At 37.9% G+C, this 27031-nt stretch overlaps 1 long non-coding RNA gene across 1 annotated transcript in view; it reads left to right on the top strand.

Moving 5' to 3' along the window:
- LOC138992806 (uncharacterized) overlaps positions 1-27031 on the top strand; it is a 49213-nt gene that overhangs the window by 561 nt on the left and 21621 nt on the right. The gene's annotated exons all lie outside the window — the stretch shown is intronic.

Raw genomic sequence — 27031 nt, 5'->3', positions numbered from 1 at the left:
ATTCAAGGGATAGAGGGCCTAGAAAGAAGATTCCATAATACCAGAAACTTTCCAGAAGGATCAAATATTAATGCAAATAGCCTTTGCAACCAAATCCAAAGTGTTCATTTTCATATTTGTGATTTGGAGAAAGATCTAAAAATCATATAAATAAATGTGGTCTACTTTGTCAATTTAACTTCAGGTGAGTCCACTAGAAAACCACTTTAATTTTAGCAACAAACGTAAAACTGTTCCTTAATGAGCAGCACACCATACAGCCCACCCTTCTGTCAGAATGTAAATCGCTTACTCAGAATTTACCACGAGTTTTTTGGTTGTTTTCTAAACGTTCATTTCAGATGAGGCTGTTATAGACTACATTGGTACTGAAGTTATTTCAAGCGTGCATGTAGTATGCGTTATCTATAGGTTTGCCTCCTGATCTGAAGCACTGATTCTGTAATGGTACATAGCATTGGTTCTCCTATTAAGATTTGAATTTTTGCTAGGTCCTTCTATTGCTTTAACATGAGTTTCATGCTGATGGATGTTTCCTGTCACTTAGTTGGGGGGTGGGGTGATTGGCGAGTAAAAGACAAAATGCACATGGTTCTTTGCAATGGAAGAAATCATGAAAGTTATTCTTATTGACACAACAGCATTTAATCTACTTTTGTCTCTTAGTTTTTATATTTTTTAAAAAAATTTCTTATCCCTACCTCAAGCCATTTAAATGAACTTCACAACTTATTTCTGCATAACTTATAGAACCCTGAAAATCGAGAATGGGTATGACTTAATGGACTTTAATGAACTTTATAAATATTAGAATCTCCTATTTTACAGGTTAGATCAGTGGCTGGCAAACTGCGGCTTGTGAGCCACATGCGGCTCTTTGGCCCCTTGAGTGTGGCTCTTTGACAAAATACCGACTTCTGTGCATGGGCCACGAAGTTTCAATCGCACCGTACATGCGCGCCTGCACGTGGTATTTTGTGGAAGAGCCACACTCAAGGGGCCAAAGAGCCGCATGTGGCTCACGAGCCGCAGTTTGCCGACCACTGGGTTAGATAAATGAAACAATGTGACTTACTGTCATATGTTACATCTGATATGCTTGACCCAATTTACTTGAGAGGAGGTGAGTTACAGCAAAGTGCCTTTTGTCATATAAGGTAACATATTCATAGGATTCAGGGGTTGGGACATGAACATTGGTGAGGGGGGGCATTTTTTTTTCTTTTTTTAATTTAAGTCAGATTTTTAAAAAGAGAAATTACTAATAATATAAATTAAATATACATGATTTAGTTTCATAAATGGGTAAAAAATTAACAGAGTACCAGATCTCTATGTAGTCATTGAGGTCTCATCATAAAATCAAACCCACTAAAAATTGAAAGAAACACGGAAGCAAATAACAAAAGGACATATTTTTCTTGTATTAAAATCTTTATCTGGATTATTTCTTTTTCTGCAACAAATGCCTTTGTTGCACTCCCACAAACAGCTGTAGGGTAGGGTAGAAATATAAGGTAGGTCAAGTACTCAAGAAGCCGTGTTAACTTCCCAGGTAGTTAGGCAATCAGCTTTAATGAAGCAGTGGTAAATTACACCAATGTACTAATTATGGTACTTTGTCACAGCATAAAATGCAATAAAACCAACACACTCCTTGGCTTGGAAAGTGTGATGTGTATATTTTTCAAAAGATTTAATTGAAAAGAGATTTTATTTTCCTGAAGCATTCTATAATTTCATGTGACATTTTCTCAATACTTTTCTTTTAAAAAAGAGGGCCAGAAAGATATGTAGAGCTGAAAATATGTAGAAGAAAAAATTATAGAGAAGAAAAAATACATAGAGCTAAAAAAAATGATAATGGTTCTTTTAAACTGGTATCTCACTTTATAGTTACAAATTTTTACGACTAATACTAGAGGCCTGGTGCACAAATTTGTGTGCCAGTGGGGTCTCTCGGCCTGGCCTGTGGAATTGGGTCGAAACCAGCTCTCCAACATCCCCCAAGGGTTCCTAGATTACAAGAGGGCACAGGTCAGGCCAAGGGACCCCACTGGTTCACAATTGGGGCCTGGGAGGGATGTGGGAAGTTGGCCAGCCAGGAAGGGACCAGAGGAGGGCTCCAGGGCATGTCCAACCCGTCTTGCTCAGTCCCAATCAGCTGGACCCAAACAGCAAGTTAACCTACCAGTCAAAGTGTTGGCCCCCTGGTAGTCAGTGCCCATCATAGAGACTGGTCAACCAGTCGACTGTCTTCCCCCTGGTGGTCAGTGCATGTCAAAGCGAGCGGTTAAGCAGCCTTAGCATATCATTAGCACATTACGCTTTGATTGATTGAACGGACGACTGGACGACCGGACACTTAACATATTAGGCTTCTATTATATAAGACGTTAATATTAAATAATTTGGTATCGTTGTAACATAACACTTAAATAATATTCTCCCTATATATAAAAGCCTAAGCAACCATTACAACTGAACAACCAGAATGATTGGAATTAGTGGAATGACCAGTCAACCAGTTGCTATGGTGTTCACTGACCACTAGGAGGCAGACGCTCAACACAGGAGCTGCCCCCAGGTGGTAAGTGTGCTCCTACAGACAACCTCCCATGGCCAGCTAACCTCCCCCAGTGCCTCCCAAGAGCAGGAAAACCTCCCATGGCCCCTCCCCATCTCTCCCCCAATCTGGCAGGCCCTGATAGGCAGAGCCCATCCAGCAGCTGGCAGGCCCCAGCCAGCCTGGCCCCAAGCGAGACTGGGTGAGACAGCCCCAATAGTCCCTGATCTCCGGCCAGGCCTAGGGAACCCACCCGTGCATGAATGTCATGCACCGGGCACTAGCCTACACTAATAAAAGAGAAACATGCAAATTCACCATCACTCCACCACTCTGCCACACCCACAAGCCTTTCCCACCAGCCAATCAGGAGCGAGTATGCGAATTAACCCAACTAAGATGGCAGCAGCCACAGATCTGGAGCAAGCAGGAGGCTTGGGTTGCCCCCAATGATGGAGGAAGCCAAGCTTCCTGCCTGCCCTGGCTGACCATGGGCTACGCTCAAGGCTACAAAGTTTCAATTATAGAAGGTAAATAAATCCCAGATACCTGCTTCCAGCCCAAAAGGAGAGGCTGGGAGCTTGGGTTGCCTGGGGGCGTGGCCAGCCTGAAAGCGGCCCTCAGCCCCTCACCCAGGATGGCCACACCCCCATCAGGTGAGGGTCCCCACTGGGGGGCTTGGCCAGCCTCCAAACAGCCATCATCCCCTCACCCAGGTTGGCCAGGCACCCAATGAGGACCCCCATCCTGAAGCAGGTGTGGCCAGCCAAAAAACGTCCCTCAGCCCCTCACCCAGTCTGGCCAGGCACCCTAGTGGGACCTCACCGTGATCTGGGACACCCTTCAGGGCAAACCAGCCGACCCCCACCCGTGCACCAGACCTCTATCCTATATAATAAAAGGGTAATATGTAAATTGACCCTAACAGCAGAATGACTGGGAATGACTAATCATTATGACACACACTGACTACCAGGGGGCAGACACTCAACGCAGGGGGAGCTCTGCTCAGCCACAAGCCAGGTTGACGGCTGCCAGCGCAGAGGTGGTGGTGGGAGCCTCTCCTGCCTCCTCAGCAGCGCTAAGGATGTCCGACTGCAGCTTAGGCCTGCTCCCTGCTGGCAAGTGGACATCCCCCGAGGGCTTCCGGGCTGCCAGAGGGATGTCTGACTGCCAGCTTAGGCCCGATCCCCCGGGGAGCGGGCCTAAGCCATCAGGTGGACATCCCCTGAGTGGGTCCCAGACTGCGAGAGGGCACAGGCTGGACTGATGAACCCCCCTAATGCACAAATTTTTTGCACTGGGCCTTTAGTATATAATAAAAGGATAATATGCAAATCGACTGAACAGTGGAACAACTGGTCGCTATGACACACACTGACCACCAGGGGACAAACACTCAATGCAGGAGCTGCCCCCTGGTGGTCAGTCAGCTCCCACAGGGGGAGCACTGCTCAGCCAGAAGCTGTAAGCTGGGCTCATGGCTGGCGAGCACAGTGGCAGTGGCAGGAGCCTCTCCAGGGCAGCGCTAAGGATGTCTGACTGCTGGCCTAGGCCTGCTCCCAGGCCTAAGCTGGCAATCATACATCCCCCTGGAGTGTGAGAGGGCGCAGGCCTGGCTAGGAACACCTCCTCCGCTGAGTGCATGAATTTCATGCACAGGGCCTCTAGTTTTAGATACTATACAAATATGCACAGAGCAGCGCATGTTGGTTTATATTCTGAAAATCTGTTTTATTTTTATTTTTTTTAATATTTGTATTGATTTTAGAGAGGAAGAGAAATGGAGAGAGAAATAGAAACATCAGTCATGAGAGAGAATTGTTGATTGGCTTTTTTTTGCAAGCCCCCCACTGGGGATCAAGCCCACAACCCGGGCATGTGCCCTGACCAGGAATCAAACTGTGACTTCCTGGTTAATAGGTTGATGGTCAACAACTGAGCCACAACCGCTGGGCTGAAAATATCTATTTTAAACGAAGAAGAAAAAATATTTTTATGGTTCTCATTGCTAATTACAATTAGCAGTATATTAGTCTTAATCAAATAAAAAGTCCTGACACTGAATTTTAGAGAAGGAATAGTCTTTAGTAAATGTTTGTACTCAGAGAAACTTAACATAGGGTGGGCAATGCTGGTTGATTTTTTAAGTATAATACATTTTACCTTTTGTGTTATAATTGACAATGAAATATTTTTCAAACTTATTGAATATTTTTAAATTATTTTTATTAGTTTTTGGTAAATGTCTCCCTCATTCTAAGTCAACTGTCTTCAGTGTGATTTTATTATTTTTGTCTTTGGGTCTGCAAAACACTTACTAATGCATGTTATATTGTGACCCTGATGTCTTAATGACTATAACAGTCAATGAAAAATGTTTTTGTTAATTTCAATAGAATTCTGAGAAAATGCTCACATTTATTCTAACACATCGCTGTCATTATTAATCCCTTTAACCTGAATAACCAGAAAAATATCTTACCACTGTCATAAAAATGGTTTACTACTCTTTGGTTATCTTTTGAATAATATTTCTATTGCTAAATTAATTTTATTAAATTTATGAAAAAATTAATTTCAGGCTTTAAAAATACACACACAGCCCTAGCTGGTATGTCTCATGGTTGGAGCATCACCCTGTGTACCAGAAGATGTTGGGTTTGATTCCAGTTCAAGGCACATACTTAGGTTGTAGGTTCTATACCTATAGGGCACATTCGGAAGGCAACCAATCGATATTCTCTCTCACATAGATGTCTCTCTTTCTTTCTCTCTCTCTCTCTCTCTCTCTCTCCCGCTCCCTCTTCTTCTGCTTCTTCTTCTCTCTCTCTTTCTCTCCCTCTTTAAAATCAATAAAAAATATACACACACATAGGATTCCAGATATTAAGAGATTTTCACAATCATTTTCTTTGGGAACAAGTAAATACAGGGTTGTGGACAGTATAGTCTGGGTATCCTATCTAATAAAGAGGGGGGTATGCTAATTGACCTCATGCTGTTGCAAATATGGCAGCACCCAGAGCCAATAAGGAGAGAATATGCTAATTGACTTCCCCACCCTCAAAGATAGCGGTGCGCACAGCCAATAAGTAGGGGATATGCTAATTGACTGCCACCCCCTCAAAGATGGTGGCGCCCACAGCCACAAGATGGCCAGCAGGGGAGGGCAGTTGGGGGCGACCAGGCTGGCAAGAGGGAATTTGGGGGTAATCGGGCTGGCAGGGGAGCAGTTTTACTTCCTCATTTACAATTTGGATGCCTTTTATTTATTCTTCTTGTCTGATCACTGTGGCTAGGACTTCCAGTGCTATGTTGAATAAGAGTGGTGAAAGCAGACATCCCTGTCTTGTTCCTGTCTTAGGGGAAATAGTTTTTGTTTTTGCCCATTGAATATGATTTTGGCTGTAGGTTTGTCATATATGGCCTTTATCATGTGGAGACATGCTCCCTCTATTCCCACTTTGCTGAGAGTTTTTATCAAAAATGGGTGTTGGATTTTGTCCAATGCTTTTCTGCATCAATTGATATGATTATGTTATTTTTGTCTTTCAATTTGTTTATGTGATGCATCACATTTATTTGTTTGCGAATATTGTACCATCCTTTCATCCCTGGAATAAATCCCACTTGGTCATGTGTATGATATTTTTAATATATTGCTGGATGCAATTTGCTAATATGTTGTTGAGGATTTTAGCACCTTTGTACATCAGGGATATTGGCCTGCAATTCTCTTTTTTTGTAGTGTCTTTATCTGGTTTTGGAATTAGGATAATTCTGACTTCATAAAAAGAGTTTGGAAGTATTCCTTCCTCTTGGATTTTCTGAAATAGTTTGAGGAGTATATGTGTTAGTTCTTCTTTGAATGTTTGGTAATACTCCCTTGGCAAGCCATCCGGACTTGGGCTTTTGCTTGCTCGGAGTTTTTTGATTACTGCTCCTATTTTATCAGTTGTTATTGGCCTATTCAGGTTTTCTGATTCCTCCTGATTCAGTTTTGGGAGGTTGTATTTTTCTAGGAATTTTTTCATTACATCCACACTGCCCAGCTTGTTGGCATATAGCTGTTCATAGTATTTTCTTACAATCCTTTGTATTTCTGTGGTGTCAGTGGTTACTTCTCCACTTTCATTTCTGATTTTATTTATTTATTTGGGTCCTCTCTCTTTGTTTCTTGATGAATCTGGTTAACGGTTTATCAATTTTGTTTGTCTTTTCAAAGAATAGTTCTTGGTTGTTTTGACTTTTTGTATTTTTTTTAGTCTCTTTATTATTTATTTCTGCTCTAATTTTTACTATTTCTTTCCTTCTACTGACTCTGGTATATTCTTGTTGTTCTGTTTCTATTTCTTTAAGTTGTAGCTGCAGCAATTTTGAGAAAGAAAAACAAATCACTATACCAGATTTCGAGGAATCACTGTACCAGATTTCAGGCTATAATACAAAGCCACTGTAATGAAGACAGCCTGTTGCTGGCACAAGAACAGGCCTATAGATCAATGGAACAGAACAGGGAACCCAGAAATCGACCCAAGCCATTACACTCAATTAATATTTGACAAAGGATACAAGAGCATACAATGGAGTCAAGACAGTCTCTTCAATAAATGGTGTTGAGAAAATTGGACAGATACACGCAAAAAAAAAAAATGAAACTAGACTACTAACTTACACCATATGCAAGAATAAACTCAAAATAGATAAAAGACTTAAATATAAGCTGTGAAACCAAAAAAAAAAAACTCCTAGAAGAAACCATTGGCAGACATCTCTCATAGCAATATGTTTACAGATACATCTACTAAGAGAAACTAAGGAGAAAATAAATAAATGGGACTACATCAAAATAAAAAAAAAAAACAACAACTTCTGCACAGTAAAAGAAACCATCAACGAAATGATATGAGAGCCCACTGTATGGAAGAACATATTTGGTAATGATATATCTGATAAAGGGTTAATATCCAAAATATATCAGGAATTCATACAACTTAATAAAAGGAATACAAACAATACAATTAAAAAATGGGTAAAGGACCTAAATAGACACTTCTAGAAAGAGGTCATACAAATGGCCAAGAGACATATGAATAAAAAAAAAATCCTCAAAGTCAATGATCATCAGAGAGATGCAAATTAAAACATCAATGAGGTATCACTTCACAGCTGTCAGAATGGCTACCATCAACAAATCAGCAAAAATAATTTCTGGTGAGGATGTGGAGCAAAGGGAACCCTAGTACACTGCTGGTGGGAATGCAGAATGGTGAAACCATTATGGAAAATAGTATGGAGTTTCCTCAAAAAGTTAAATATGGAACTGCCATTTGACACAGTGATCCAACTTCAAGGAATATATCCTAAGAAACCCAAAGCACCAATCGACAAGAATGTATGAACCCCTATGTTCATAGAAGCACAATTTACAATAGCTAAGATCTGGAAATAACCTAAGTGCCCATCAGGAAATGAGTGGATAAAAAAGCTGTGGTACATTTATACCATGGAATACTATGCAGCAGTACAAAAGAAAAATATCTTACCCTTTGAGACAGCATGGAGGGACCTGGAGAGTATTATGCTAAGTGAAATAAGTCAGTCAGAGAAAGACAAGTATTGCATGATCTCACTCACATGTAGAATCTCAGTAACAAAATAAGCTAATGAACGGAGTGGATCCAGAGACATGTAAGCATGGAACAAAGTGTGGAATCTCAGAGGGAAGGTGAGGGAGGGTGGGTGGGTGGGAGGTAATCAACTGAAGACCTTGTATGCATATATACATAACCCATAAACACAGACAATAGGGTGCTGAAAGCCTGAGGTAGGGGGTGAGGGGTGGGGGGTAGTGGCGGCAGGCTGGAGGGGGTCAATGAAGAAAATGAGGGTACATATGTAATACTTTCCACAATAAATAATTATTAAACAAAAATATATGTAAAAAAAAAAGAAACGGAAATAAGAAGTTGAAGGCTATTGGCAAATAATTTCATTGTAGTGGTGGTGTCAATTGCCAGATAGCATGGGTGAAAAAAGGGCAACATTTCTTGGAGTTAAAAACACACACTTTAATTTAATTAGAACTTATTTACCATCTTTCTGCAGTCCTATCTGGCAATGTAGTTGAGTTTAGGTTTTAAGTAGGTAAATAAGGGATACAAAAACACTAGACTTCAAGGTCCCTACTTTTAATCTATTTGGAATATATACAATTGAATTTTAAGCTTTATGTTAGAAAGCTTTCTGTCTCATGTAGAGAAAACTTTGATATGGCAGAGAAGATAACAAATGTATGTAAATGCATTTATAAGTATCTCTTACAAACATATGGCATTCAATTTGGCAGGTACTATATATGTGTATCATTTCAAAGGAGACAATTTTATGGCACACCTAATAGTCTGAGAAAATGTTTGTTGGCTAAGCAAATATAAATACATGAAGTGCACTTTAATGTATCATATTTAAATAAATATCTTAGAAATCACACAAGTGTAAATGTATAATGTTTCAAATGGTGCACTATATTTTTTTCTTTTTTAAACTTTATTTCTATTGTTGACACTATTACAGAAGTCCCCATTCCCCCATCCCCTTTGCCTACCTCCTCCCAGCCTCCACCCTCCCTTCCCTCTGGCCATTACCACACTGTTGCCTATGGGTTATGTCCTTTGGCTAATCTCATCACCTTCTTTTATTCAGCCCCCCTACACACACACACACAAACACACACACACACACACACACCTCTTCCCTCTGACAGCTGTCAGTTTGTTTCATGTATCCATGCCTCTGTTTCTATTTTGTTCATCAGTTTATTTTATTCATTAGATTCCACATATAAGTGAGATCATATAAGTGCAATTATATGGTGCTATGTAATTTCATACTGATCTGAACTGGGATTATTCTATCCTTGTTTCAGACCTATTGTAGCTTATGATTTTTCTCAAGTTAAGATATTTATAACTGACTTATAAGGAAGTTGAATCCTCCCATCCAACAGTTGCTCTGCAAAATGCTCTTTCACATTTATTTTCTGATTCTGTTAGTCAGGCAGAATTAAATGAATTTGTCACTTTGATGTAGGGATATAGCAATTTATTACAAAACTCATAAATTCTTATCAAGCCACTAGTGAGAAGGACAGAGTTATTTTTCCCAAGCCATGATTTCCTGTAATTACCAGAATTGACATAGTTTCTGTTTTAGATGTAGGAAGAAAAACAAAGGGGGTGACACAGTAGAAAAGATTAGACTTGAATCCTGAAAATATTATTTTTTTTCTGAAATAATTTAACACTTTTCTTTCATTTAAAGGGCTTCAAACTTGGGGATTGCAGGTACCGTTTTCCAGGACTCAACTTACATATATAAGGAGTAGTATGTTAAAATGATCAGTTGAATAATTGATGGTTATATCTTCATGCTCTCTCTTGCTCCCAGTTTTGTGCACCATCAGATAAACTTTCTAGAATTTCCACTTCTTGCCAAATACAGTCCAATATATGTCATTGTTGAAAAACAAACAAATAAATTAAACAAACAAGAATAGCTATGCCCAAGCTTACTATTGTGAAAGGAAAATGTTTTACTTTATAATTTTGGTGGAAAGATAAACCAGTATATTGTCATAAAAATTTATTTGTATATTTTATTTTCCAAATTGTTCTGTCAAATGACATGATGTGCTTAAATTATCAAATGTCAAAAGTGCATGGAGAAATGATGCCATGAAGATCCAAGTGCAACTTCTTAAGAAGCTAGTGTCTTAGAAGCAAGGGGAAGTCACTGAAGTATACTAAGCAGAATCAAGACATCATTATATAAGTATTGCTGAAAGACAAATCTGCTAGCAGCATTTAAAATAGGTTGAAGTGCTGGGAATTTCTTCAATAATACTATATTACCCTGATGATAATTTACCTTGCATGGTTAAAAGGGATTTAAGGTAGTTTTGAGGAAAACATACAATGTTTCGACAATGTAAAATACAATTTAAAGATATGGACAAGAGGGAAAAATAAGGGTACAAATACAAAAGAAAAACAGCAATTAAATTAATAAACACAATGATACTATATGTTGTATACCTTTGGTGGAGGTACTCTGCAATTGGATTTAAGCTTCCCCAAAAAAGGTGAAGCAGAAAACACAGCTTCCTGTGTCATACTCTTCCTAAGATGAGAACAAACCAGTTGTTTAGCAGAAATACAGATCTTTGAGGTGGGAAATTAGAGAGGCACTTCTCTCATAGATTCTCATGGAGAGGTCCCAGAATGTTGTATTAAACAACTTTCTCGACACAAACATTTATATTTTATATTCACTGGGCCTGATTTTGGTCATACGTGGGCCAAACCTTACTTCACAGTGCAAGTGATTACCATTTTATGCTGAAAAATGAATAAGCAAATGCTTCACCTCAGCCCTAAAACAAACAAGGAAAACATAGTAAGCAATTAACAAATCAATTAAACAAATATTAAGCACACAATTTGTGCCAGTCACCTTCTTAGTCACTAAAAATACAACTGAGAACAAGGCTCAATATTTGCTCACAGGCTAATGGCATGAAGACAAGTTAATGGACAATTGTGATAGTGAGTGTAATAATGGGGAAGGCATAGCACAATATAGGAAGACAAAGAAAGTGCAGTTCCAACTAAGACTTGAGGGATTAGAGGTGGTTTCCAAGAAGAAGTGACATCCTTAAGAGAAAAAAGAAAATAAGGAAAGAAGAAATTAGGGAAATGGACATAGAATTGTCACATTCAAAGGGAACAAAGGAATGGACAACTTTACTCAAATGAATTTAGAATATTTAAAAATTTGTTCACATTTAAGTGAATTAAGGGGAAAACAAAATGAGTATGTTCATAGACGAAGTAAAATTATCAAGTCTAATAGTTTTCAAACTATCAAAATTTATTTAGAAAGAGTACTATGTAATAGACATTTAAATGAATATATTCAAAACTATAGAGTAGTATAAGAAAATATTAGAACATCATTCACAATAAAATCTCCGCATATTTTCGTCTTCCCAGGGTAGTGCTCTGTCTGGGTCCAGTTCAGATTCTTAGTACCTGACACATGCCCAGGATTGAAAATGGACTCCACAGCTAGCCCAGCTCCTCATTCCACTCCTGAAAGACGGTCTCCTCTATAGAATTTGACTCTCTTTAGTCCTTATTGCTTCTACAGCTCTATGGCATATTTAAGTGTTTTACGTGTGTAACGTATCTGATTCTTCACATTCTTCTCAATGGGAGGGTTGTTGTGCTGTGAACACCTCCAACCTATCCTTCCCAAAATATAATGTTATTTCTGCTTATTTTTGAGCTTTATATAAATGATATCAAGCTGTATTGGGCCTTCTGAAAATTGTTGTTTCACTTAGTATTAACTTTCCAATAAGCATGCAGATATTATAGCTCTAGATAATGAATAGTCACTCATGTAGAATATTTAATTGTTCATACAACATAATCGTTTGTCTCATCTCCCATTGAAAAGTATTTGGGTTGTTTCTAGATTTTTGTCTATTTGTTTTTGGTTTCAATACCACCTATTATCTGTTCCACATTTCTGTTATTTTGCTGTGATAAAAAGCACATGTTCTCTGCTACATACTTCTTTTAGTTTTTAAACACTATACACCGAGGACTATACTGTTGGTTTACAGGATCAAGTCTCATAAGTATGCACTTTCATGCCCACAATAGAGTAAGCAGGCAATCACAGCAACCACAGCAAGACAAGAGCAAGACAACAAGAGCTCCAGATCCCTCAGGAATGAAAAAGTATTGGTATTGCTGACCTGACAAGCAACTTAAATCAGCTGAAATATTGGATGAGAAAAGGAAATTTTAACATATATACTATAAGAGTCCCTGGAGATAAGAATAGAGAGAATCAATGAAGGGCAATATTTGAAGGAATAATATATTAACATTTTCCAACTATTTCATGATGAAAAATATAAAACCACAGCTTCAGGAAGCACCCAAATAAAATGAATTTAAAAATTTACAACGATACAAAATGAAGACAAAAAGAAAATATTTTTTTAAAGAGAAAATATTTTTAAAGGAGGCTTCAACTTCCACCCATGATTCCAGAACTAACTGTTGTAGTAACCTTCCTGCCACGAACAGTTATGAAACTGAGTAGAATGTCTGAAAAAACTTTTCAAACATTAAAGGCAACTCAGGACTGTTATCCCAGAGAGAAGGGAAACACATGTGGTGGTCGCCATAGTCACCTCAACTCTCTGCCTAGGGAGAGACTCCCAAATGCAAAAAAGTAGAGCTAAAGCAGAGCATCATGGTCTCGCAGGCATGAGAAGGCTGAGAACACAGTTCAAAGCTACTGAAGCAGCTGACATTTGCAGGACAGGTTGCCAGGAGGAGGATGCAATGAAGAGAGAAACTCATGAGTTGCTTGTTTAAGGTGAGGGTGAAATTCTGCATTGCCTAGCAGAGTGGCTGCTGAAAGCTTGAGAGTGGAAACGAGAGATTGGACAGTTCTAGGAAATGCTGGTACTCTGACCCAATTATAATGGGAGGACCTTGTTAACACCTTCAGAATTCAGCTGATAATACCAGTATGGTTATACCTTAGGGGTAACTATGATGCCCCAAAGGTACTGTAATATTTCTTAACAAAGCCTAAAAGTAAGCTACAACAAAATTGAGTAATGATGCCAAAAAAATTAACTTTGTGTTTTAACAAAATTCAACATTCTTTTAAAAAAGACATTAACCTGACTTATTATTACTAATTACCCATACTAACCAGCATCCTTGCATATTCCTTAGAAATTATAACAGGCAAAAATATAAATATGTATATTTATTTAACCCAAAAGAAGGCATAAGATAGAAACAACTGAGCAACAATGGATATAGGACAGAGATTAAACAAGTAGAACGATGGTAGAATTAATCCAAAATATATCAATAACTACATTAAATGTAAATGAATCAAACACTCTGATTAAAGAATAAAGATTATTAGACTAAAAAGTAAGAAGCAACAAAATGCAATCTATGAGATTTGCTTTAAAATAAGATACAACTAGTTTTAAAGTAACAGAATAACTAAGGTATATTCTAGTACTATGGAAACATTAAGCATATGAAAATAATGAAATTTATGAAAGCATAGAAAGTGCTAAATGTATTGCAAACTAGGTATATTTCCAGATAAGAAGTATTGGCAGAGATAGAAGGGGATATGTTATACTGATAAAAAGCTAAACTCAACAGGAAAACATACAATCCTAAATGTGTATGTGCCAAAATACAAATCAATGTCAAAAAATATGAAGCAAAGCTCATAGAACTACAGAGAGAAATAGACCAAATTTAAAGCTGGAATTAGAGATTTTGACTCTTCTCTCAGAAATGGTTTGAACAAGCAGACAAGAAATCAATAAGGATATAGAAGATCGGACCTCAGAACATTACACCCAGTAACTGAAGGATACGTTTTAAAAAACTTTTTTTTAAGGGTACATGAAACAGTCACTGATATACTGAATCCTGGGCTATAAAGAAGACTTAATGCATTTCAAAAGATAAAAAAATATAGAAAAAAATTAGCAGTATCATAACACATTTTATAGACCTTGTAAGAATAAGAAAATATCTAAAACTAATGTCAGTAAGAAATCAGATAAAAACTTACAAAGGATTTGAAAAAATTATATTAATCAGACACTGGGAGAAATAGAAACCAGCAAGTCTTTATTATTAAAAATATTAACATAATTATAATACTATATCTTTCTGCAAAAAAAAATATCCAGACTGAGATACACTTACTGAACCCTATCAAATGAATAATGTTCATTTTTACACAAGTGTTTTCAAAATGGGGGAGAACAGGACACTCCTCAGTTAATTTTATGAAGCTATCATGACTGTAATAACAAAGCCTGACATAGACATTACAAGAAACAATGTACAGTCTGAAATATTTTATGACATAAATATGTGCCTACCCAATTGCTCTGCAATTCCACACTCAGAAATTTTACTAAGATAAATAAAAATATATATCCTTAAAACAATTATGCTTGATGTTAATAATTGACTTATTCACAATAACCAAAAACTAGAAATAAGAATAAGTTTAATAGATTATGTATAATCAAATTTTGGTGATTCATACAATGAAATACTAGTTAGCAGTAAAAATAAACAAACTAGAAAGGCTTTATTTGTTTTTTAGATTTATTAAGTTAAACATCTATGGAAAATTTTAGAGGCAGTCACTAAAAAATTGATATAGGGAGCTTAAATTTTAAATCAGTAGAGGAAAATATGGAAAATAAAATAGGCAAACAAACAAAATGAAAAAGTTATAAAAGAGAAAGAATTGTAATTGTACAACCCAGGCACAGTCTAATCACTTTACACATAATAATTCACTGAATCCTTCGACACAACTTTATGGCTTTACCACTATCCTCATTTTATAGATCAAGTGAGTGTGACATGTAATTTCTTAAAGCTACTAAGTAGCAGATTCAGGACGAGGCTACAAAGTCCATTATTAGAATCAATATCTTGTTCATCCCAAAAAAGTGAGAAAAAGAAGTTTAAAAGATTGCAATGGAAGGAATTCCAAAATAATAATTATAATAAATGTGGATGGGCTAAAGTTATTAAAAAAAGATTTTTCAATGAAATTTCAAAAGCTATAGCTTTACACGGTATCATATAAAATGAAAAAGCTGAAAGGAAAAAGATAGAAAAAGATACATAGAGAAAACAGAAAGTAAAATAAAGATAAATGGGTATATTCATATAAAAATGTACTTTAAGACAAAATATATTGAGGATAGAGAGGATCACTAGATAATAATAAAACATACTATTCACCTAGAAGTTATAATCTGCAAACTTCCATGCATTTTAAAGTAGGCCCAAACATATAATACACAAATACAGTGGGGCCTTGACTTACGAGTTTAATTCATTCTGTGAAGGAGCTTGTAACTTAAAGTGAACGAGTGAGACACGTGATGCTGGGCTGATGTTGTGGCGTTCACTGTGACGTTCGCTGCACCAACTAGCGGTGGGGTATCTGAAGCTGGCTTGTAACCCAAATTTTAGCTCGCAACTCAAAGCTCGTATCTCGAAAAACTCATTAGTCAGGACACTCGTAAGTCAAGGCCCCACTGTAAATGGAATTATTTTTGAGGTCCAGTCCATGATAACAGTGAATAAATGTCGATGAGGTCATTTAGACATGACCTTGAGCCCTAGCTTGGGTGAATTTATATTATCCACTATTTTAATATTTTTAATATTAATGTGATGCATAAATTACCATATTGTTTAAAAATATGGTAAAATGGCCCTAGCTGGTTTGCTCAGTGGATAGAGCATTGGCCTGTGGACTAAAGGATCCCAAGTTCGATTCTAGTCAAGGGCACATGCCCAGGTGTGGGTTCAATTCCCAGTGGGGGACGTGCAGAAGGCAGCCAATCAATGATTCTCATAATTGATGTTTCTATCTCTCTCTCCCTCTCCCTTCCTCTCTAAAATTAATAAAAATATAATTAAAAATATGGTAAAATGGACATGCTTCCCAGTAATATCTTCTCTCATTATTATTATTTTTGCCTTAGTTAAATTTATAAGGCAAGAGATATGCACAGTTCTCAAGGTTTTGACATATATTACATGTTAAAACCAAATAGGCTAAATTTCCTTCCAAGAAAATTATAAACTAATTTACAATAAAATATTGATATATGAGAATTTTTTGTTTTTAAAGGTTTTATTAATTTAATAGATAAATTACAATTACATATATTTTTATTCAATTTGTTTTCTAGATTATTTAAAGACCTTTTTTCATTGATATTAGTCATTTATATATCTTGTTGGGAGTTTGTTTTCATGTTTTTCCTAACTTTCTGTTTTGATACTCATGTTCTCATTAACTAGTAAGAGCTTTCATATATTAAAGATATTGAACTTTATATTTTGTGAATATTATTTCAAGTTTTCAAACTTAAGTGTCCTTATAGGCAAGTTTACATTTTTATTAAGAAATGTAAAGGTTTGAACTATTAAATTCTATCAGTTTTGTTCCGTTTTTCTTTATCAGATTGAAATATCTTGTTATTGTAAGACTATGTGATAATTTTCATGTTTTTATATTTTCAAATTAAATATACACTAAGTAACTCATATTTTAATTTAAAAATCACAATAAAATTTGTAAATAACTGGAGGCCCAGTGCATGCATTTGTGCACCAGTGGGGTCCCTCAGCCTGACCTATGGGATTGGGCTGAAACTGGCTCTCCGACAGCCCCTGAAGGGTCTTGGATTGCAAGAGGGAGCAGGCCAGGCCGAGGGACCCCCAACAGTGCATGATTGGGGCCAGGGAGGGACACAAGAGGTTGGCCAGCAGGGGAGGTAATGTGGGAGGGCTCCATGGCATGTCCGGCCTGTCCCGCTCAGTCTCCATCGGCCAAACCCCAGCAGCAACCTAACCTACCAGTCGGAGCATCTGCCCCCTGATTGTCAGTGCACGTCATAGCGACTGTTCGACTGGTCAACTGTCTGCCCCCTGGTGGTCAGTTTGCATATAGTGAGTGGTTGAGCTTCCTTAGCATATCATTAGCATATTACACTTTGATTAGTTGAACGACCGACTGGACAACTGGACACTTAGCATATTAGGGCTCTTATTACATAGGATTAGAATTTAATAAAATAAAAGTATAATGAAATAAATTAAAATTATAAACCAATGCATGCTGAATGCAGTAATAATAGTAAACTGAGGGAAGCTGAGAATCATGAATGTTTATATTTGGGGATAATTAAAGGAAAAAGAAATATAAAAGGGCAATAAATAAACCAAAGATTAGAAACAATGACACACTGGTAGAACATAAAGATAGATACCAGCTGTTCAAAAACTTAATAATTGTTTCTTCAAAAGGATAATGAAACTGACAAACTGCTTGTTAAATGAACAATATTAGCAACAAAAGGGGACATAATTAGAAGCAGGAGATTGAAAATATAATTAGATAATATCATGAACAATTTGGCGCCATTAAATTGGAAAACTTGGACCAAATAGACTAATTCTTAGAAAAAAATAAGTTATTGCAGAATGCTCAAGAATAAATAGGAAACATAGTTTTATTATAACCACAGAAATAAAATTAGTATTAAAGATAATCTCATCAGCCTTGGCCAGGTGGCTTAGTTAGTTGGAGTGTCAACGCATACACCAAAGGGTTGCAGGTTTCATTATCAGTCAGGGTACATATCTAGATTGTGGGTTCAATTCCTGGTTGGGCCTCAAACACGAGGCAGCCCATCAGTGTTTCTCTTTCACATCAGTCTCTCTTTCTCGCGCTCTCTCTCTCTCTCTCTCTCAAAATCAATAAACATATGCTCTGGTGAGGATTAAAATATATAATCTCATGAAACTTCCCATAAAGGTCACACAGCTCAAATGATTCTTAACAAAAATTTTAAAATTTTCTAATTAAGTATAAAATATGTATATTTGCATAGTGTTGTTTTACAAGGTGTAAAAACCTATTATTAAGCAGTAGACAGTGTGGTATTTGCCCAAGGATAGAGAAAGTGATCAATGGAACAAAACAGAGAGCGTGGAAATAGATCCATCCATCCATAGAGACTAGTGTCAATTTTCACAGTGAATTCTACAAAATTTTGAAGGAAAGATCATTTCACTTTATTCTACTTCTTTTAGAGCAGTGATGGCGAACCTTTTGAGCTCGGGGTGTCAGCATTTTGAAAAACCCTAACTTAACTCTGGTGCCGTGTCACATACAGAAATTTTTTAATATTTGCAACCGTAGTAAAACAAAGATTTATATTTTTTGATATTTATTTTATATATTTAAATGCCATTTAACAAAGAAAAATCAACCAAAAAAATGAGTTCGTGTGTCACCTCTGACACGCGTGTCATAGGTTCACCAACACTGTTCTAGAAAATGGTAGAAAGTGAAAATACTCTCCAACTTATTACATGAGACCAGAAAATTTCTGAAACCAGTCTCAATTGTGAACATATATCCAAAACATCTTAAAACAATATAATCCCATATTGTATGAAACAGACCAAGTTTACATATATGTATATATGCATATATAATGTAATCATCCTATTAATAGACTTAAATATATCTATATGATCAACTTAATAAATGTAAAACTAAACTAATTTTAACACAAGTTCTTATTTATATTCTTAGAAAACTAGGGTGTGTCTATTTAATAAAGGATAGCCTAAAAATATCATTCAATTTTTTAACCTTTGTTGTTGAAAGTATTACATATGTTCCCCTTTTCCCCATTGACCTCTCCTCCCACCCCAAAGCCTTTCTTAGTGGTAAAAACATTTTTAAAAAGTCCCTAAGAAATATCTAATATCACCATATTGTTTGAACTTTGTATTGGATGCCCTAGACCCTATAAATTGAAAATAAAGTAGATGCAGAGGTGTAAGAATCAGAAATTCTCTTATTACAGAAGACATGATTGTGTGTGAAGAAAATGAAAATCAATCTATTTATTAATTATTATCAACAATAGGATATTTGTAAATGAATCTGGAAAAAGAAATAAATATAATTTTGTGCATGACAAGAATAAAGCCAAATGAGATTTTATTGAGAGCTGATAAAAAAATCTAAATAAATAAATAGATAAATGTTCATGAAGTGGAAAGCTCAGTGTTATATAACTCAGTTTCCTTACACTGAGAGTACATAAGGAAAATCAATATGCTGATTATCAGTCCTGGGATAGGAGGTATCTAATCATTAGATTTTATCCCATGATTGGCTGCCCTTTTTGCATGATGGTACCATATTGAGAGCTGAGGTTTGGGCTTTGCTGCTGACAGGATTGGGTATTTCAGAACAGCAAAGATAGTCAAGCATTTGTGAGAAAGAGTCTTGGTGAAAAAGAATCAGTGGCCTAGGTGAAAACTTGAAGGGATTAAGCAAATAAAAAAAAAAACATAGACACAGACAACAGTATGGTAATTACCAGAAGGAAAGAGGGTGGGGGGCAGGTAGAAGAGGGTAAAGGGGGATAAATGGTGATGGAAGGCGACTTTACTTGGGGTGGTGAACATACAATACAATGTATAGATGCTGCACTATAGAATTGTACACGTGAAACTTATATAATTTTGTTAATCAACTAGAGGCCCAGTGCACGAATTCGTGCACAGGTGGGGTCCCTCAGCTTGCACCCTCTCGCAATCCGGGACCCCTCGGGGTATGTCGGACTGCCAGTTTTGGCCCGATCCCCATTGGCCAGCGGGAATCGGGCCAAAACCGCAGTCCAACACCGCCTGCTGCTCCTGCCTGCGGCTTCCACTCATCATGGCCCTGCTGTGCCTGCCACTGGCTCGTACCATCAGTCCTGATCAGGAGAGGTTTGCGCTGCTACAGGAGCACTCACCAGCCGTGAGCACTGCATCTGATGGCCCTTGGTCAGCTGAGTGGTTCTCCCACTGTGAGAGCACACTGACCACCAGGGGACAGCTCCTGCGTTGAGCCTCTGCCCCGTGGTGGTCAGTGTGCATCATAGTGACCGGACGTTCAGTCATTCAGTTACTTAGGCTTTTATATATATAGATGTCACCTCAATAAATTTAATTAAAAAAGAATCAGTGGGCTCATGCATAGCCTCCATTTCCGTCATTAATACTCCACTTATGAGCTAATTATACAAGGCTAGGGGATGGTCAAGAATAGGGCCTGCCTGATGTCCATCCACAAACACTGTCTATCTAGTTGTTGAGTGTCTCTCCTTTTGGTAGGTTTAGATTGCTCCTACATTTATGGATCCATCACATGTCTATTTTCCTCTTGTTTGTTTACAATATTTCAGTGTAGTGGCTTCCAGGTTCTTGGCAACAGCTAAGTCATTGCTAAAGCTCAGGAATTCATGCACCTTCTCACTTTATAACTTAAGCATAACTCTTACTTTCCTTACTTCTACTTGAGATCGTGTTAAGAACATGATATCTTTCACTTTAGAAGTAAAACAAAACTGAATATTTTTTTTCTCCAGAACTCATCCTGTGCCTTCATTATGCAAAAGGTGACAATGTCAATTTTCAAACACATTCTATTTAACAATAACAACAACAACAACAAAATACTGGATGATATGGATGACATAGCTACTGTTCCTTCTAACTTAAGAAACTAAGTACAAGACAAAAAATCAAGAATTTCAGGTATCAGTGCCAGTTTGGAGAAGTTTTTGTGCAAGTCATTCCATCTCTCATAGAATGGATATTAGAAGGAACTTGGAGAAGTTCCTCCAACATTCTTGTGTACCATTAAAGTTTTTCCTGGTTTAATATGGACATACTAAAGTTATACTTTTACATTATTCAAAGGAATATTTGGTGTCAAGGAAAAGTATACTTCTCTATAACAGCTTTGAAAAATCTAAGAAGTAAACATCCTATATAATAAAACCCTATGCAAATTGACCAAATGGTGGAACAACCAGTTGCTATGACGCCCACTGAATACCAGTTGGTACAGGCTCATTGTAGGACCCGCCCTCCGGTGGTCAGTGGGATCCCACAGGGGGAGTGCCACTCAGCCAGAAGCTGGGCTCACAGCTGGAGAGTGCAGTAGTAGAGGCGGGAGCCTCTCCTGCCTCTGTCAGTGCTAAGGACCCCTCAGGGATGTTGAGCTGTCCTAAGCTGGCAGGCAGACATCCCCGAACGGGTCCCGGACTGTGAGAGGGGGAAGACTGAGCTGAGGGAACCCTGCCAACCCCCCAGTGCATGAATGTCATGCACCGGGCCTCTAGTCCTATGTAATAAAAGGCTAATATGCAAATTGACCAAACGATGGGACAACCAGTTGCTATGACATGCACTGACCACCAGGGGCCAGACACTCAACACAGGAGCTGCCCCCTGGTGGTCAGTGCGTTCCCACAGGGGGAGTGCTACTGAGCCAAAAGTTTGGCTTATGGCTGGTGAGTACAATAGCAGTGGCAAGAGCCTCTTCCGACTCTGTGGCAGCACTAAGGATGTCCAACTGATGGCAGGGAGTGGGCCTAAGTCATCAGTTGGACATCCCTCAAGGGCTCCTGGCCTGTGAGAGGCTCAGGCCCGGCTGAAGGACACCCCCCAAGTGCACGAATTTTGTGCACCAAGCCTCTAGTTGTTATATAAAGCTTATGTCCTTAGAAAAGATCTGTATTAGGTATGCATAAGTCCCCCATGTACATAAGTCAGTGAAAGAAACCAGTCTGAGACATAAAGGAGAGAAGAGATAACTAAAGAAAAATAAGAATTTGTGATAAATTCAAACTAGATATAGTGTTTCATAGTGGAAAACTCTCATTTTCAGGTAAATGTCAGGGGTTTCAAAATTTTTCAGTCATTTGTTAGCTGAGTGACATTACAAAGTAAAGCCAGTTTTCTCCTATGTAAAATGAAGGCAATATGACTGCCAGGGTGCTGTCTTGATATGATATTCTGTATGCCTTTTACTATCTTAATACCATTTGAGGCTGTGTTCTACTTGTTGGGATACTTAAGTGCCTTGGTCATCTTTTTTTAGATTTTTTTTTTTTTTTTTTTTTGGTCACAAACAAATGAGGCTATTTTGACCCTAACAAAGGGGAAGACTCAGAGAAGCATGTTAAAAATTTTTCAAGTTTATGTAATCCCTAATAGTTCTTTGGAAATCTCACTCTAATAATATTCTTTGACTCAAGCAATGACATCAAGTTCTGTCATTGTAGTGTAAAGCTTTATTTTCTGATATACAAAGACAGATCAGCTCTGAAGCTCTAAAGAAATGCTGGAAAACTAACAAGATGCTCAGGTCTGTAATTCCACCACATTATACATTTCTAATAGGCCTACTTTATTCAAATACATGGCCTATTATCATGCATTGTCAGACATATCCAACATGGCATCACATAAGGAAATAGTCTATTTTATCAATTGCAGTAATTTTAGCTGCTTTAACAAATAACCCCAAACGTTCAGTAATGTAGTCATGTTGAGGTTTATTTCTTGCAAAAGTAACAATGGAATATGGATCTTCTTGGATTCTGGAAAACTGTCCTCCATGCTGTCATATAGGGACCTATGCTCCTTCCCACTTGTAGCTCCATCATATTTCAGGGCTCTAGAGGTCTTGGATTCCAGCCAATAGACAGGAAGAAAGAGTATACTGCTTCTTAACCCTCTTGGCTAGAGGTAGTACATGCATCACTTCTGTTCTCATTCTGATCATAATGTAAGGACAGCTGGGAAATGCAGTCCCTGAATGGACAGTTACTCTTCAGGGTGACTCTGTGCTGTGGAGGAGAAGTATGGATGTCAACAATCAACTCTGACCCATCTGATATATCAATTAATAGTAGGAGGCTTGTGTTAGCCCTGTCCTTTATTATATACTAGAGGTCCACTGCATGATATTTGTGTACCGGTGGGGTCCTCGACCTGGTTTGCACCCTTTCACAATCCAGGATCCTTCAGGGGATGTTGGACTGCCAGTTTTGGCCCGATCCCCACAGGCCAGGCCGAGGGACCCTACTGATGCACGAGGGACCCTACACTGGGCCAGTTTTGGCACAATTCCCACAGGCCAGGCCCAGGGACCCCAACAGTCCACAAATCCCTGCACCAGGCCTCTAGTATGCATATAAGATCTTTGGTTAATCTCTTCCTTCCCTCCCCCTCTCCCCTTCCCTCTGAGATTCATCAGTCTGTTCCATGTTTCCATGCCTGTGCGTTGAGCTTTTGCCCCCTGGTGATCAGTGCACGTCATAGCTGCCAGTCGAATGGTTGAATGGTCAAACAGTCGAATGGTCACTTAGGCTTTCACATATATATTGATTTCAGAGAGGAAGAGGGAGGGAGAGAGGGATAAAAACATTAATGATCAGAGGAATTATCAATCGGCTACCTTCCACATTCCCTCCTACTGGGGATGAAGCCCAAAACCCAGGCATGTGCCCCTACCAGGAGTTGAACTGTGACCTCCTGGCCCATAGGTCAACACTCAACCACTGGGCCACAGTAATTGGGAAGCTCTGTCCTTTAATGCTCAGGTCACTGTGTTTCTTTATTAAGTGTCTTCTAACACATGAGTTTTTATCCACTTCTTTAAACCATTAACTTGGATTTTGGACTTAGTCCTGTCCCAAAATTAGAACAGTACTCCTGCATTTATGACTTGAATGACTAAACCAGGAGGGCGTGCGAGAAGCAAAATGGTTATTAGGCAAAGCAGTGCTGGATGAATTCATATGAAGGTAGTCTTACCCAGCAGATTGTTTTCCTTTTTGATTATTAACTCCAACTTCCTGTTTAATACTAGAAAGAAGAGCACAATCCTTGTCATTAAGAGAACTGCCACTGAATACTTGCCCCTTTTGACATCAGTTTCCTCACTGCAAAATGAAGGGTTCAGACTGAAGGATCTACAAGTTCTCTTTATGCTATAAAGCAGCAGTTCTCAACCTGTGGGTCACCTAAAAACATCCTGCATATCAGATATTTACATTACGATTCATAACAGTAGCAAAATTACAGTTGTGAAGTAGCAACGAAAATAATTTTATGGTTGGGGGTCACCACAACACGAGGAACTGTATTAAAGGGTCTTGGCATTAGGAAGGTTGAGAACCACTGCTTTATAGTATAAAGTCTCTAAAGCATTTGATGGAAGCCTATAAAATTGCTTGCTCATGTCTGACGCCCTTTTCCAGTGTGATATGTCATCCACTTCGTAGCCCCCAGCAGCTGTGTTGTAGTGTTTCTAATCATGAAACATTCTTTCCTGTCATTTTCTCAATATCTGGAATCCAGCCTATATGCTCAAATTCATAACCAGTCTCTTGAAGGTTTATGATTGAGCTTATGATAACAGAGCTACTTAACCCTTTAAAACATATTCCCTAGGTAGATATCACTCTTTTCTCTTCAAATCTAATTTAATGCCCATGTACGTGATCCATTTGATGGGACCATCTGTTTTTTTTCTTCTGCCAAAGACACTGCACATTTTGGCAGCTTCTATCAGTGTACTCAATGAGTCATGCCAAATACAGTGGAAATGCTTCATGAGTCCAAACTCTGAAAACTTCTTAAACTGATCGTTGATTTGTGGTGAGTCAAGTAGGGCTGGCCTATATGCCTTAAGGTCTTGAAGAGCAGATGGATAAGTTAATGAGACTACTATTCACAACTGACAATGTAGAAGTAATTTAAATGTTTAAAATTGTGACATTTATAAGCTTTTACACCTAGAGATCTATACCTCAATTTTGGGATTTACAACCATTATTCACATTAGTGCCATTGTGATCTCTTTTGTATACATAACCCTATGCTCACTGATATAGCTAATTGGTTCAGAAGAAGGTATCTGACTCATGCTGGCTCCAGCTTAGCCCTTCCAGGAGGTAGGTAGATTTAGAATCCATTCAAGCTAACCCCTTCAGGGGGCAGGTGAATTTAGAACTCAGATGATGTCTGTAAGAAAAACAGCTTTGACATTACAGATCATTCTGAATATTGTAATCTGGATTAGAAAATGAAAGGTAGTATGTCATCAATGAGAGAGAGAGAGAGAGAGAGAGAGAGGGGGGAAGGGAGAGAGGAAAAATTAAAAAGGAGCAAAAACATTAAAATGAAGAGAGATTTTTGATATCATTTATACTTCTGGTTTTTCCTGAGCCCAACTCTATTTCTCTTTTTTAATTCCACAATATATTGGACTATTTAAAAAAAAAAACTCTCTCTCTTTTTGTATAAGCAAGTCCTATCACTTACAAACTAAATATTAATATATATGTATTAATAAAATCTATATATATAAAAAGCCTGTGGCCCTAATGCCATAACCACCAAATACAAGCATGGATGGGCGGGGCTGCAAGGAGAAGCAGGGTGGCAGGTGGGTGGGTGGGGCGTGCACGGGTGGGCGGGGCTGTGAGCACAATGAGACCACATGGGTGGGCAGGGCCATGAGATTTCACCTGGGCTTCTAGTGTATTTATAAAGGCTCTTTTATAGTTCTCATTTGTATAACAGAAAAACCCAGTTCTGTTGAAGTCTAGCTTTAAAAATTACTAATTCTTTGTCTTTGCATCATTAACCTCTTTAAATCTTATTTTGCTCATTAAAATTTGGCTGGAAAATGATTGCAGAATTAAAGATAAGGGCACAAAACAGTAGATACAAAGTAGACAGTAAAGAAACAACCGCTATTATTATTCACTAGTGTCCTCAACTAGAATAGAAATTATCTTTGGTCTCCACAAAAGTTTTCATAAATTAATTGGTTCATTCCATTCTTTTTTAATTTTTTATATAAATGCTTTATTGTTTAAAGTATTACATAAGTCTCCTCCCCCACCATTGACTTCTTCCTGGCTGCCCCCATCCTCCAGCACATGCCCTCACCCCTCCCCCCCCCCGAGTCTGTGCCCATTGGTTATGCTTATATGCATGCATACAAGTCCTTTGGTTGACCTCTTACCCCTTCACCCCCGCCTTCCCTCATAGGTTGGACAGTCTGATGCTTCTATGACTCTGATTCTATTTTTGTTCATCAGTTTATGTTGTTCATTATATTCCACAAATGAGTGAGATCATGTGATATTTATCTTTCTCTGACTGGCTTATTTCATTTAGCATAATGCTCTCCAGTTCCATCCATGCTGTTGCAAATGGTAAGAATTCTTTTATTTTTTATAGCAGTGTAGTATTACATTGTGTAGATGTACCACAATTTTCTAATCCACTCATCTGTGGATGGGCACTTGGGCTATTTCCAAATTTTAGCTATGGTGAATTGTGCTGCTATGAACATAGGGGTCCATATTTCCTTTCTGATTGGTGTTTCTGTTTTCTTGGGATAGATTCCTAGAAGTGGAATTATTGGGTCAAATGGAAATTCCATTTTTAATTTTTTGAGGAAATGCCGTACTGTTTTCCACAGTGGCTGCACCAGTTTGCATTCCCACCAGCAGTGTAAGAAGGTTTCTTTTTCTCTGATCCTCTCCAGCACTTGTCGTTTGTTGATTTGTTGATGATAGCCATTCTGACAGGTGTGAAATGATACTTCATTGTCGTTTTGATTTGTATCTCTCAGATTATTAGTGACTTTGAGGATGTTTTCATATGTCTCTTGGCCTTCTGTATTTCCACTTTCAAAAAAGTGTCTATTTAGGTCCTTTGCCTATTTTTTTTATTGGATTGTTATGTTCCTTTTGTTAAGTTGTATGAGTTTCCTATAAATTTTAGAGATTAAACACTTATCGGAGATAACATATGTTCTCCCATGCAATGGGCTTTCTTGTTGTTTTGTTGATGTTTTCTTTTGCTGTGCAGAAGCTTTTTATTTTGATGTAGTCCCATTTGTTTATTT

Source organism: Myotis yumanensis, unplaced genomic scaffold (assembly GCF_028538775.1).
Source record: "Myotis yumanensis isolate MYYU_CA2020_CCGP unplaced genomic scaffold, mMyoYum1.0.hap1 SCAF_1, whole genome shotgun sequence".
Classification (NCBI taxonomy): domain Eukaryota; kingdom Metazoa; phylum Chordata; class Mammalia; order Chiroptera; family Vespertilionidae; genus Myotis; species Myotis yumanensis.
The sequence above is the reverse complement of the archived record's forward strand: the minus strand, read 5'-3'. Positions and strand labels throughout refer to the sequence as shown.